Source organism: Corvus moneduloides, chromosome 5 (genome assembly GCF_009650955.1).
Source record: "Corvus moneduloides isolate bCorMon1 chromosome 5, bCorMon1.pri, whole genome shotgun sequence".
Taxonomy (NCBI): Eukaryota; Metazoa; Chordata; class Aves; order Passeriformes; family Corvidae; genus Corvus; species Corvus moneduloides.
Window position 1 is genome coordinate 34,040,459 of NC_045480.1, and position 12,194 is coordinate 34,052,652.

At 35.7% G+C, this 12,194-nt stretch overlaps 1 protein-coding gene across 23 annotated transcripts in view; it reads right to left on the minus strand.

The window, feature by feature from the left end:
* Positions 1-12,194, minus strand: part of TENM3 (teneurin transmembrane protein 3) — a 1,330,479-nt gene that overhangs the window by 460,586 nt on the left and 857,699 nt on the right. For all 23 annotated transcript variants that reach the window (XM_032108354.1, XM_032108353.1, XM_032108357.1 and 20 more), the window contains one exon: positions 8,465-8,506. The gene's annotated coding sequence lies outside the window, so the exon portion shown is untranslated. The remainder of the gene's footprint in view (positions 1-8,464; positions 8,507-12,194) is intronic.

The following is a 12,194-nucleotide window of genomic DNA, read 5'->3' on the forward strand; positions in this document are numbered from 1 at the left end:
TTAATGATAATAGTATATTTTTTTATATTTTTGAGGTGTGTTAAGCTATCAATACTAACTTAGATAATCACAAAGATAGTTAACTACTTATTTAAAACAAAGCAGCCCTGAGCAGCAGGTGAAGTGTTATTACTCTTAAACTAGAAAAATATTGTAATTTTTACATCTGTAAACAATCAGTTTTCATAGCAACTGCCTGGCATTGTGCCCTGCTCAGTGAGCTTTATACAATATACCTGAGTCATGTAAAACCAAGTTGTCACACCCTGTCAAAAACCAGCATTTTCTTGAAAGATTGAGAGCTGAAGATTGCGTGTAGAGGGACTGATAGCACTTGTTAAATGACATGGCTAACAGAAGGCAGCCATTAGCATTTCTGCATACCAGTTTAATCCAGATACCTCAACTTTGATCATCATGATCTCAACACATTCCAGTTCTGAGCCTTCCCTATGAAAAAGCACTTAGTGTTGCTGAACGCTGACAGAATGTTCAATAATCTGGACAAAAGCCCATTAGGTCCAGGGTCTTTAAATAATTTTAATTTTAGTTTTGGAGACTGTAACTCCAGAGTTCTATCATTCAATTTTTCGCAGCTTCAGGTTTTCTGTGTGCATGAAATTCCCCACCGTAACCTTAAATTATTCTGTCCTTCTGGTGTTCAGTGACAGTCTCTGAGGCTTGAGCTTTATTCTCCTTCAGGGTTCATTCTTCTTCTAAATACTCATCATCCATTGCATTCTATAAAGAGAGTTCCCAGCAGTAGTTTTTAAAATAAAAGATAAAATGTTCAGTATCTGAACATTTAAGGCTCTAGTGTCAGTACCTGGAATGCCTCCTGTTGACAATGATGGTTATCACTGGGGGCAACTGAGATCTGTTCATTCTGAACTGTCTTCAGAAATCAGCCTTATCTGATTGTTCTTTCAGATCAAAAGAAAAAGGAAGACAAAGTAAGCTGTGCATATTCTTTCACTCTGCACTTTGTTGTTAAAAAAGGAAGAATCCCACTAGGACCCATAAACCACTTTTAGATATTGCTAATCTTTGCTATGGATTTCTATTTTTCCATTTATTGCCAACTGACTTACTGGATTTTGATATTTTAATGACATAGCATACTGTTAGGAATTGTGAAAAACATACAACAAAATGTAGATAGACAAAAGAGCATTTATTGCTTGATAAGTGACATGTAATTCTCAGCATTTACAGCTGAGATTAGATGATTTTTTCCACAACAGATATGTATTCAGTAACAGAAATACTTGCAAAGTCTCCAAAATCACACTTGGAGTTTGCGTACTCAGGCACGGTTACCACATTTTTAGATATTTGTGGAAGGTAGCTTGTATTGCCTCTTACAGCAGGTTCAGTCTCAGTCACTAAATTCATAACTACCTTCATCAACTGCATAGTGAGCAGACCAGGGGAATACAATCCTTCACTTTTATTTATTTTTTTTCTTTCAAAAACAGCATAGTTAACGTCATTGCTGAAAACTGGGGTGTGAAACAGTATGTATTGAAGTCCCACTTAAAGAAACCTAATTGTAATTGGGCTGTGCAGTCACATTGAGCTTCACATGTGCTGGAGCTGCCATTTTTTGAGACCTTCCCAAAACTCAGTGGAACCATGTTGAAGATCCCTACTTTTATGTAAAAAGCATTACCCGTGTGGCTGGTTCATAACAAATTAATAAATTAGCATATACTTTACACTGTTCCGTAGTGACTGACACAGCTATTATCAAGTGTATTAAAATTATAACATGGAGTTTTGTACATGTGGATTTTGGTACTTGATTTACATACAGCTGAAAAATTCTTGGAGAGTCTCTGTATAACCAAGTTCAAATGATCTCTGCTTATTTTTTTTCTATTAAAAGAAAAATCAGATCAATGACCACCTTATTGACATCCAGAAAGCTTCCATTCACCTTTCTGTTTGTCTTACTATAATGTTAAAATGAATTTTGTGAACAACATAATTTGTGCAGCAGCCTCAAGCACAAAGAGCCAGCGCAAATCCTCTTCTCAGGATCTGTCAGATGTTGAAGAAAAAGATATGGATGACCACTGAACCTGAGACCAGTTTGCCATCAACTCAAGTGTAGCATGCATGAAAATATCCTTTCCTATTGCTGTTAAATGAAGACTATGTCTCAAACCTTTTTAGAGCTGATCTGGAGGTCAAATTTCCCTTTCAGGAAACTCTACCCCTTCCTCTAGAGATTGTTAAACTACATCAAACCATCAAAAATTCAAATGTTATTTCTTATTTTACACAAAAGCAGAATACTGGGGAAAAAAAATAAAGTCCTTTTTTAATTCAACAAAAATACTCACTTTGTTCTTTCAACAAAAATTGAGTTCTACTAGCTTCTGGTTCAGCTTGAAGTATAAACTTCAGATTTTCTTGATTTCTATGCTTCCTGACTTAGCTTCCTTGGGCTATTCAGGTTAGATAGTTTCAGTAGACTAAATACAAAAAAATCACTGAACAAAATATATCACAAATTAGCCTTAAAAAGTTGTTCAAAGAGCCATAACAAACCACAAGAAAGAGATTTTAGTCTCTTGAAGGAAAATAACAAAATGCTTTTTGAAACAATAGTTCCTCGGCTTGAAAATAATTGCTCTTTCTTATCTAGTACACTACTCAAAACGCCCACACCCTAATTAGTTCAACTGCATTCATAATATGTGACAAACCCCAACTTCTATTCCATTGTAAACACTTTTCCTGAAAAAAACCCATGTAGTTTTCCACATAGAAAGTAAAACATCACTATTCTACTGTCAAGTTAGCATACATTTTTTACAGACAAGCAATTACAGTATTTTCTAGATTTTATCACCTGGGATATTTGCTCTCTGATCCTGGACTAAATAACATCTCTGTTAATGTCAACAAGCCATAGAACTAAAAGCAAGTTTTGCCAAACGGTAAAGGGTCCTAAAAGACAGCACTGAAAATCCTGGATTGTGCCGATGGAGCACTTCCCTAGGCACAGCGCTTTTCCCCATTGCTCTGTACTCTGAAAGGGAACCCATGACTTCACCTGTTATCTCTGCTAATGCACCAAAGGAGAATCCTACCAATAAAGACAGAAATAGTTCCTAAGGACAAAGACAAGTTTTAAGAGGAGAAAAAAAAAAAAAAAAAAGAGAATCACAGTAACATTTAGGCTGAAAAAAACCTTTAAGATCATCAAATCCAGCTGTTAACCCAGCACTGCCAAACCACGCACCACTAAACCATGTCCCTAAGCACCACATCTGCAATGGATATAGTTGCCAGAATACTCATAGTGAGTCACTTGATGACCTGCATGCATTAGGGAATCCCTGCCTTGATGGAAAAGCACTATCTCTGCAGCTACTGTCTCTTGCTTTTGGCTATGCCAGCAGGTTGTGCTGAGGCTCAAGAGTAAGGGCTAACATCCACTTTGTGCTGGAATTCTAAGAGGTTCAGGATCTTGATTTTGTGGCAAAACAGGAATGTGTTTTAGCAGTTGCTTTCCACTTGAGCTTTACAGAGGAGGCATCTCTTTACTTTATTCTGCTATTAAATAGGTTAAGTTAGATGCTCAGGAACTGCTTAATAACCTGACAAAATTAAGCTAATTACTGATCAAACGTCTCTGGCCACTTCTGATTAAAAATATGATGTTGACTGTGATGATAACAGACTAAAATTTAATAGCTTTAATATCTTCTTTGACTTGAGAGACTGAATTAATAAATGAATACACCTCAAGGAGAGGTTTTCAACAGGGGCTGTGCACTGGAGGTACTCAAATCCCCCATAACTAAGAACTCTAGGAAAATTTCCCTTGACATGGTGGAATCTGACCAGGAAAGGAGAATCCTAGCTCCAACCCATATTTCCAGAACTATTTACACAAAGCACTGGGCTAAATTATGATCCTTCCTCCTACTGCTCAGAAGGGAGATAGGTGATTTTGAGCACGTAGAAGTTTTTTTACTTTCAAGGAAATCCTTTCATAAAGACAGAAACTAGCACAATCACTAATCCCATCTTGGATTTTGAATGTAAAGAATGAGAAGTAGTCTCTTCAGAAAGGCAATTATGTCCAGGAATTCAGGCCTGTGAGACTCCCAGGCTGAACTTGATTTTCATCTCAGGACTTCAGAGGGGGACCTCAGCTTTGATTGCAGAGAAGACTTCAAACTCTTCTTCAACCACTCTCTACTCATGGCTAAGATTTTTTTTTTTTGGCAAATAATTTCTCAGATTTACAACTAATACGCCAAACAGTTCAGTTTTGTGCAAAGATGATAGAAATGTCTAAAAATATACAAAACATCTGTCCAGTGACACAGTGACTGACTGATTGCTGTGAGAAGATGACAGTTCAAAAGACTGAGTATGACATCTGTTTATTTTTTTGAGGAAAACTTGAAAGAATTATTTCCACTGGCATGCCTCTCTACAGCTCATAAATATAGGTAGCCTGACAAAAACTTGATAGCAATGTGCAGGAATCATACCTGCATTTAAACAGTAATCATAGTGATGGTTAACTGTTTAAAGAAAGCAAAGCAAACCACAAAACAAAAGAATAAAGCACATGAAGTACCAGGGAGATGGGCCTACTATCCACTGGGAATTCACCTCTGATTCTATCAAAAATGCAAGGATCTGAGATGCTGCAATACTCAGTGCACAGACAGAGTCAAGTTACGCTAGGAGAGACTAAGTCACTGTAATCCCTACCTACTAAAGGGAAAAATTCCATGGATGTCCAAAAATTTATACAACACACTGGAAGCCATAAGCTCTTTGTATTGGGGTGAGAATATTGCAATCTACAGACACTCAACACCCATGTACATTGTCATGAAAGGAAAATAAAAAGAAAAAAAGTTTGTGACAATAGTAACTTCTGCCATAAAACTTTATCATCAGAGCACCTATTAAATACAGAAACCTCTACTAAAACATAACACAGCATACAACACTATTTGACTGTCCTGAATACAATTAATACAAAATGCTGGTATTTAAGCCGAAGAGATGTTGAAAATAAATGATCACAAAAAATGTAATGATAAAAACTGTGAGCAAAGACTTTCATTGAAACTAATGTTTTGTACAGTTATTGATTTTAGCTTACTATTTACCATAGGAAATACTCATAAGATAACGGTCTGAAAGAACAGGGATTTAAACATACTGAAAAATTGCAGAACTTTTTTTTTATCTCTATAGCTGAGGTTCCTACTGAGGACTTACACTGTTGGGAACTGCTGACAACTGCAGAAACACAGACTTATTAGGAATAATGCTACAGGGCTTACTTGGCCAATGAAACAGACCTGGAAGTCATTATAGGGAATACCAAAAGAACCCCAAAAATAACTAGGTGCAGGACAGAAGTGCTCATGCAGAAGAACAGGACAGCTGCTGCACGAGCAGCAGGAGTACTGAGGGGTTGGTCACATCTTTCAGGACACATGATGTTTCAATAGTGTACCGGCCTCAAAAATCATTGGAAGCCACTACCTATTTGTGGCTTCAGGTGTACTGATCCAGAAGGAGTCCAACTGTATTAAAAAAAAAAAAGAACTAAACCACAGCATAACTGTATATATCTGATGCTTTGTGTAAGAGAAGTACAATCCATCTTATGCATGAGTATTGGTGAGATCTTGTATGTGAGCATTCACTTAGCAGGGTATGCCAGTCAGATGGAAGATATGATGGCTTGTTACTTACTCAGGGATCATAAAACTTTAAAAACTATCTTTTGGAAATAAAAACTGAGTGTACTTAGTATTAAGATGTATGCCTGTATGAACATGAGTAAGAACTGGAAAGACCTGTTACTGTATTCATTGATTTTTTGATTATTGCTGTCCTCATGTGCTCCAAATTGTTCCCTTTACTGAGCAGGATACAGTAAGGTACAGGTGAATTAGAGAAAGCTGCAGTAGTGGAAATTTAAATTTGTAAAATCAAACTGGATTCTGAATTACTGGTTTCCTTTAGCCTGTAATGGCCAAATGGCCAATGGAAAAGAACACCTTACATTGGTCTGTTTTACAAAAACATGCTGGTTTTGGCTTTCAGGTCCTATCCAGGGATACATTTGTGTTTCTACATAAAAGCAATTCCAAACAGCAGCAGGTACGGATATTACAAAAATAGCCTTTTAGTTTCTCTCTCATAGGAACATTACAAAACACAAATTCATGTTGGCTATTTTAGTTTAAGTACTTATTCCAGGGTAAAGGAGAAGCCCCTTCAAACATCTGAAAAGAATTAGAAGAAATGACCGCTGCTCCCAAGTTTCACATATTTTACTAAATTAGCATTCATACATCCCTTCCAAAGTGGAAAATAGACTAAATTAAATGCTAAAAAAAGCAAAGAATTAAAGCAACATACTTCAGTAGCGTAGATATTGTGATCATACCTCTGTGGCAATAAATAGCCAACCAATTAAGTATTCAGCTGAACCAGAATTATATATACAATCTAGAATAAATGGTGTATACCCGCAGTTCTCTACATGTACTTTTTCATTCTGAAATGAGCACAATCTAATCTAATAGTACTTGGTCATAAACCCCATTTGATTAAAACAAATTTAAGAACATATCTGTAAATATATTTTAAATTATTTGTATAAATGGTATTCTGGACATTTTTACTGCTTATTTCTCTTATGTCCATAACAAGCATAAAGCAAGATTAACTTCTCTGATTTTGCTAGGAAAATCACATTTAGAACCTACAAAGCTTTGTCAGTAAAAGCTGTTTTACCGACCAATGTAAGTCCTAAGCTATATTCTGACAATAAAAAAAAAGGATGACTAGTGCTACATAGAGGAATTACATGGAAACATGAAAACTTTCCATCCCTTCCAGACCTTTATTTCAATATTAATTGATTAATACTTAAAAAAAAAAAAAGACAAAAACAAGAGAGCCGGTCAGTTGCATAATATGCAACATTAGAAATGCAAATATCATGTTTTGTTAATATCTCTTATGTTCACAGTTTAATGAGTGAGATACCATACCCATCCTTACTTATGCTGTCCTTTTGTCAGATACAAGAAAAACCTGTATTACTCAGCAATTAGGGAACACATTTAAATTAAATATGACAACATATCTAGGAAATGAGAAAAAGCTGGCATAAAAAAGGCTGATAATTCTGATGACTAAGTGATACAGTATCTAAAGCCTTTTACAGGGTATTGAGATTTTTATTCTTTTACATAGAACGAGAAAAAGTGAGAAGGGGAGGGGGCCAGAGGAAGAAGAATCTGTGGTCTGTAAATGATCAGCACAAAAAATAAATTATGGTCAAGTAACTGAACTTTTCTGATGTGTAAATTGAATCATTCCCACACGCTGGCGTTTTATAATTAAAAGACCCTTTTCACTGTGGGAAATTTTACTGAATTTTGTATTAAAAGAAGAAACAAACCATCAATCAGGAGGAGGTAGGGGAACTCAAAGAGCTCAACCTATTAAACTTGAAGAGCGTAGTTGAATTCTGAATGACTTGCTCTAGGAAACTGTAGCTCTTTTAAGGCAGCTACTGTAAAAACATTAATGAGCAGAACACGTTTCTGATCGCAGTTCTAAAATCTTTTGTAGTCATATAGAAGAACACACACTCCATTTGGTGTCACAAGATGCAGAATATGGTTGTAAATGAACCTTTTTTGTGAGGTTCACAAGCTATCAATTACTTGACTCTGGTTACCATTGAGAAAAATCACTGAGCTAAAAACCAAAGGAAGAAAACCCAAACTCCATGTACTTGTTCAATACAGTGCAGTTGCTAGGTAAGTACTGATCAGACAGATTAAAATTTTCTCACAGCCAGATTGCTGCCAAATTCAAAAATTTTTGGGTGGACATAATTTCAGCTTTCTGGGACCTTATGTGCTTTCAGCTTAGTTGAGATAATGGCTACAAATTACATTTTCAAATTATTAATCCAAAGAGGGGCACCATTAAAAAGCATCACAATATGGTATACATAGGCAACAATATTTTCTTGTGAAAACTTGAGAATGCTCACAAGAGATTTGATAGATCATTTTGAGAATATTATTATTTATTCAGTTATGCTCTATCCTTGATCAGTCTGGTAACGGGGCAGAGAATTTATCATCCTGGATATTCCTTCTTGAACAAGCCATTTACATCTCTTAAAGTTTGTGCCCTGTAAATTTATCCCTACTTACAGTTTTGGTGTACACTTATTGCAGCAACAGTAAATTAGATACAGCAGCATAAACTATCAATAATGGACAAGTCAGTAGAAAACTGTATATACTGAGCACAAACTGGCCTATTGTAATTTTGTAGTTTGCCATGTTCTGTCAATTAGACAATGGTGTGTCGTTTTAAAAACACCAGTGCAATACACAGATCCCACCAGAGCTTGAGGCTGTAGGATGTTTCATCTTACCTTCAGCTTTCCATGTGAGTGGATCGCTAAAGAGCCAGGAATCTGCAATCAGAACAGATTATGAAAACTTTGGTCAAACATTTTTATTTTGTAATTGTTTAATTATCATTACAGAATACCTCAGTAGCTTCAAAAATCAAGACAGGATATGAAAGATGATATTTTTTTCTTCATTATTATTTTCCTCTTTGAATTGTGATATATGATATGGTCATACACTGTGTATCTTTCCTAAAGTCTAAATGAGATGCAGATTATCTGTAATAAAATATTTATTACAGCTACTGCTGGACTCACATGTTACTACACTGTAAAATGCAATTTTATTTCTCTGAACCATATGGAAGTGTTGATTGCATGTTGAACACTAAATGTAAAAATGGCATTTTGGAGATCCATGTTCATTGTACCTCATTTATTTTCATGTATGATTCCTCCAGGTCACACATGAAAATGTTCTTTCCCTTCTGCCACTGTGGAAAACAGATCATGTATTCTGAGAATTTAGGAGAAAGGTCTACCTAGCTTCAGCACAGCTGACATGAATTTTCAATTGCAATTTTATTGATGTATGAACCAACAAATATGTTATAAATCTCACTGCTATAGCTTTGCAAAGCCAGCGTATTTAACAGTAACAAACATAAAACACATGGAAAAGATAATGATTATTTTTTAAAGAAAAACAAACATAATGGCACTTAGAATATATACAAAGAGCTATTTTCAGACAGTATGTTTCTAAGTATTGCAAGCTTACAGTGTTCTGGAGTAAACCATAAAATGATTTTTGATTTTAATAATCAGGAAGCTGGGAGTATTTCACATAAAGATGGAGCTTTAGTAAATTAAATGGATACATGGAATAAAGCTCTTGCCACTAACAAAAGTATTTGAAAATCTTGTTTCGTTCTTATCTTTCTCACATTCCAATAAAGTTCACATTGTAACATCTGCCAAAAATGGAAGGAAAAAGGCACAGTATATCTTGAAATGAACAGCCACAATTTTTTGTTTCTAGAACTCCTCTTCAAACAAGAATCCAAACAGACTACACAATTTTTCTCTGAGCCTTTAATGAAGCTGTGATCTTGAAAGTGATAATAATAACTTATGATGATGGATGGAAAGTGAAAAAAAATGCACACTTCCTGTATTTGTGTAAATACATTTTCCCCATGACAAAATGTTTTCATTGTGCTTTCAGCATTTAAAAAATGTGGTATAAGGGAGCATTTCACCAATATTTTTTTTTATTTCAAGCAAATAAAAGTCAAATGTAAAAGCTCAGCATTTTCTGTGATTCTTTTATTTTTAAAAGTATGTATTCAACTGACTGACCCAGGAATTAGAAGGAGGGGTATCAATATGATCCAAATAATGGTAGTGTGTTTTTTTTGTCTGGAAGAGTTTTCTAGAAATAATTTTCTTCATAGTAGCTAGTAGCGAGTGAGCTGGCAACGCACAAGGATTTGGAAGATGACAGCTGATTAAAGGGATATTCCATACCATATGAGATTGTGCTCAGCAAAAAAAGCTGGGGAAGGAGAAGGAAGAAAGGATGATCAGAGTTATGATATTTTCTTTCTATCCAGATAACTGTGATGCATGATGAAGCCCAGATTTCTTGAAATAACTGCTAAACATCTATCCACTGATGAGAAGTAATGAATGAATCCCTTACTTGGCTTTGCTTGTGCTCACAGTTCCTGCTTTACTTTTTAAACTGTCTTTATCTCATGAGTCATCTCACTTTTACCCTTCTGATTCTCCTTCCTGTCTCACCTGAGAGAGTGGCTGCATGGAACTTGGCTGCCTACCCAGGTTAATCCAGAACAGGCACGAAACCAATTCTAAATATTGTCTCCAAACTTCTGACAGGCAGAGATTAGGAGGATAAGCATCCTGTTTTTAACTTCTGGGGAAACCAGGATAAACACCACATTAGATCGTAAGACTGATTCAGTCTACAGCCTGAAAAGTGGGTGGATATCGGATGTGTGCATCCAAGTTCTAGCTGAACCATGAAAAACATTTCCTACGGTATCTGTAAATACAAAACTGGATAAGAAAAGCCAGTGAAAACTCTCCTGCATGTCACTGAGGCACAACACATGTCTCCCTAAGTTTAAATTCGGGATTGTAAATGAATTTTTAAAAAAGATACGTGCACACATACATAAAAATTAATACATAGCTTGACTGTACAGACAATATACATATGAAAGAAGATAAACACTAAAAATGTAATTGTAGCACTATAGGGACAAGATACTGAAAATCTAAAGGATCAATACAAAAAATGTTCTAATGCATGGTGAACAGTTACCACATCATTGATTCACACCACGTGAGAAACTCTGTGTTTGGTATAAATACAACTACAAAACAAACAGACTTGGACCTAATTTCCCAACCAAGTGTCTGAGCATTCTTATCTGTGTAATCAGAGTAACTGCACCATAGACCTTAACAAAGCCTGCCCCTGAACCCCAGACAGAAAAGAGCTTGAAGGCAAACCTGAAATATTTGTCCTTGTGTTTTCTATTTATGTTATCACTTGCAGGAATAAGTCCTAAGCTATGACTTTACAAACATCTATAAAAATATTTGCATTTAAGAAAATGCAGAAAACTCAGAAAACTTTCTATCTCTGCTCTCTTGACTATTTCCTTTTTCTAGATTTAGATGATCTTGTGCTCAAAATTCTTCCCTTCATGATTCCATTTCTTAGGTGCTCAACTGTCCTGATTCACTTAATGAGCATTCCTGAATATATTCTTAGCATTGCACACTTGAAAGTCAAGCTTGGTGACACTCACTGCCAACATATTTAACTCCCTTTGATGCTCTGATCTTCATTTACTGGAGCATGATCAAAGAGTGCTGCCCTCAGAAACTGAAAACTGAAAATACCAGCCAAAATGCAACAAATAGCAACACAGGCTCATCCCTGATTAGCTCTTCCTAAGGTGCTCAGATATGGAATTCTTCATTTTCACCTGATTCAGTCCAACTAACCACTGTGCTGGTTTTAACAGGAAATGTACTCTTTGGCAGTTTATCTATAGTACCTCAGCTCATGCACAAACTCTCACAACAGACCCAGGAAAAGTCTCCCAGCATTGTGGAGGGCACTGGAGGGTGTATAAGAAAAAGTTGTTTCTATCAAAATATGTAAATAGTCAATCTTCAACAAGAAAATTAATACTGTGTCCAATTGTTCCTAACTAGGTTTTGGAAAAAGACAACAGAAATTCACATATGACGACCCTAGCTCAGGCAACAGGGCAGCAATATGGTTGCTTCACTTCAGATGCCTTTCCAGAAGGCAGCAGGTCTTAATCCATATAGAACAATACACATGCAGTTAGACAATGGCATTGGTTTCTAGCAGAAAACTAGACAGTGATTCTTGCTTACCACTAGTCAGTGGGATATTTATTACACATTCTGAGATGGAACCTTTCATCCCAGGGAGAAAATGAAGAACAGAAGAGATGGAAAACATCAATTCTATGTAAAAAAAAAAAAATTAAAAAAACTTACAAAACTTTACTGCTGCCTGTCAGATTAAAACACTAAAATGATCCAGCATATCCTATCTGTTTGACTGTCAACCTTAAAGATCTTGTAACCTGAATGAAGATGTTAATATATTGCTATGTTAACATCTAAGAGAAAGCATATTGAACTGGGGAAGAACACCTTGCACATCAGAAAAATAGTT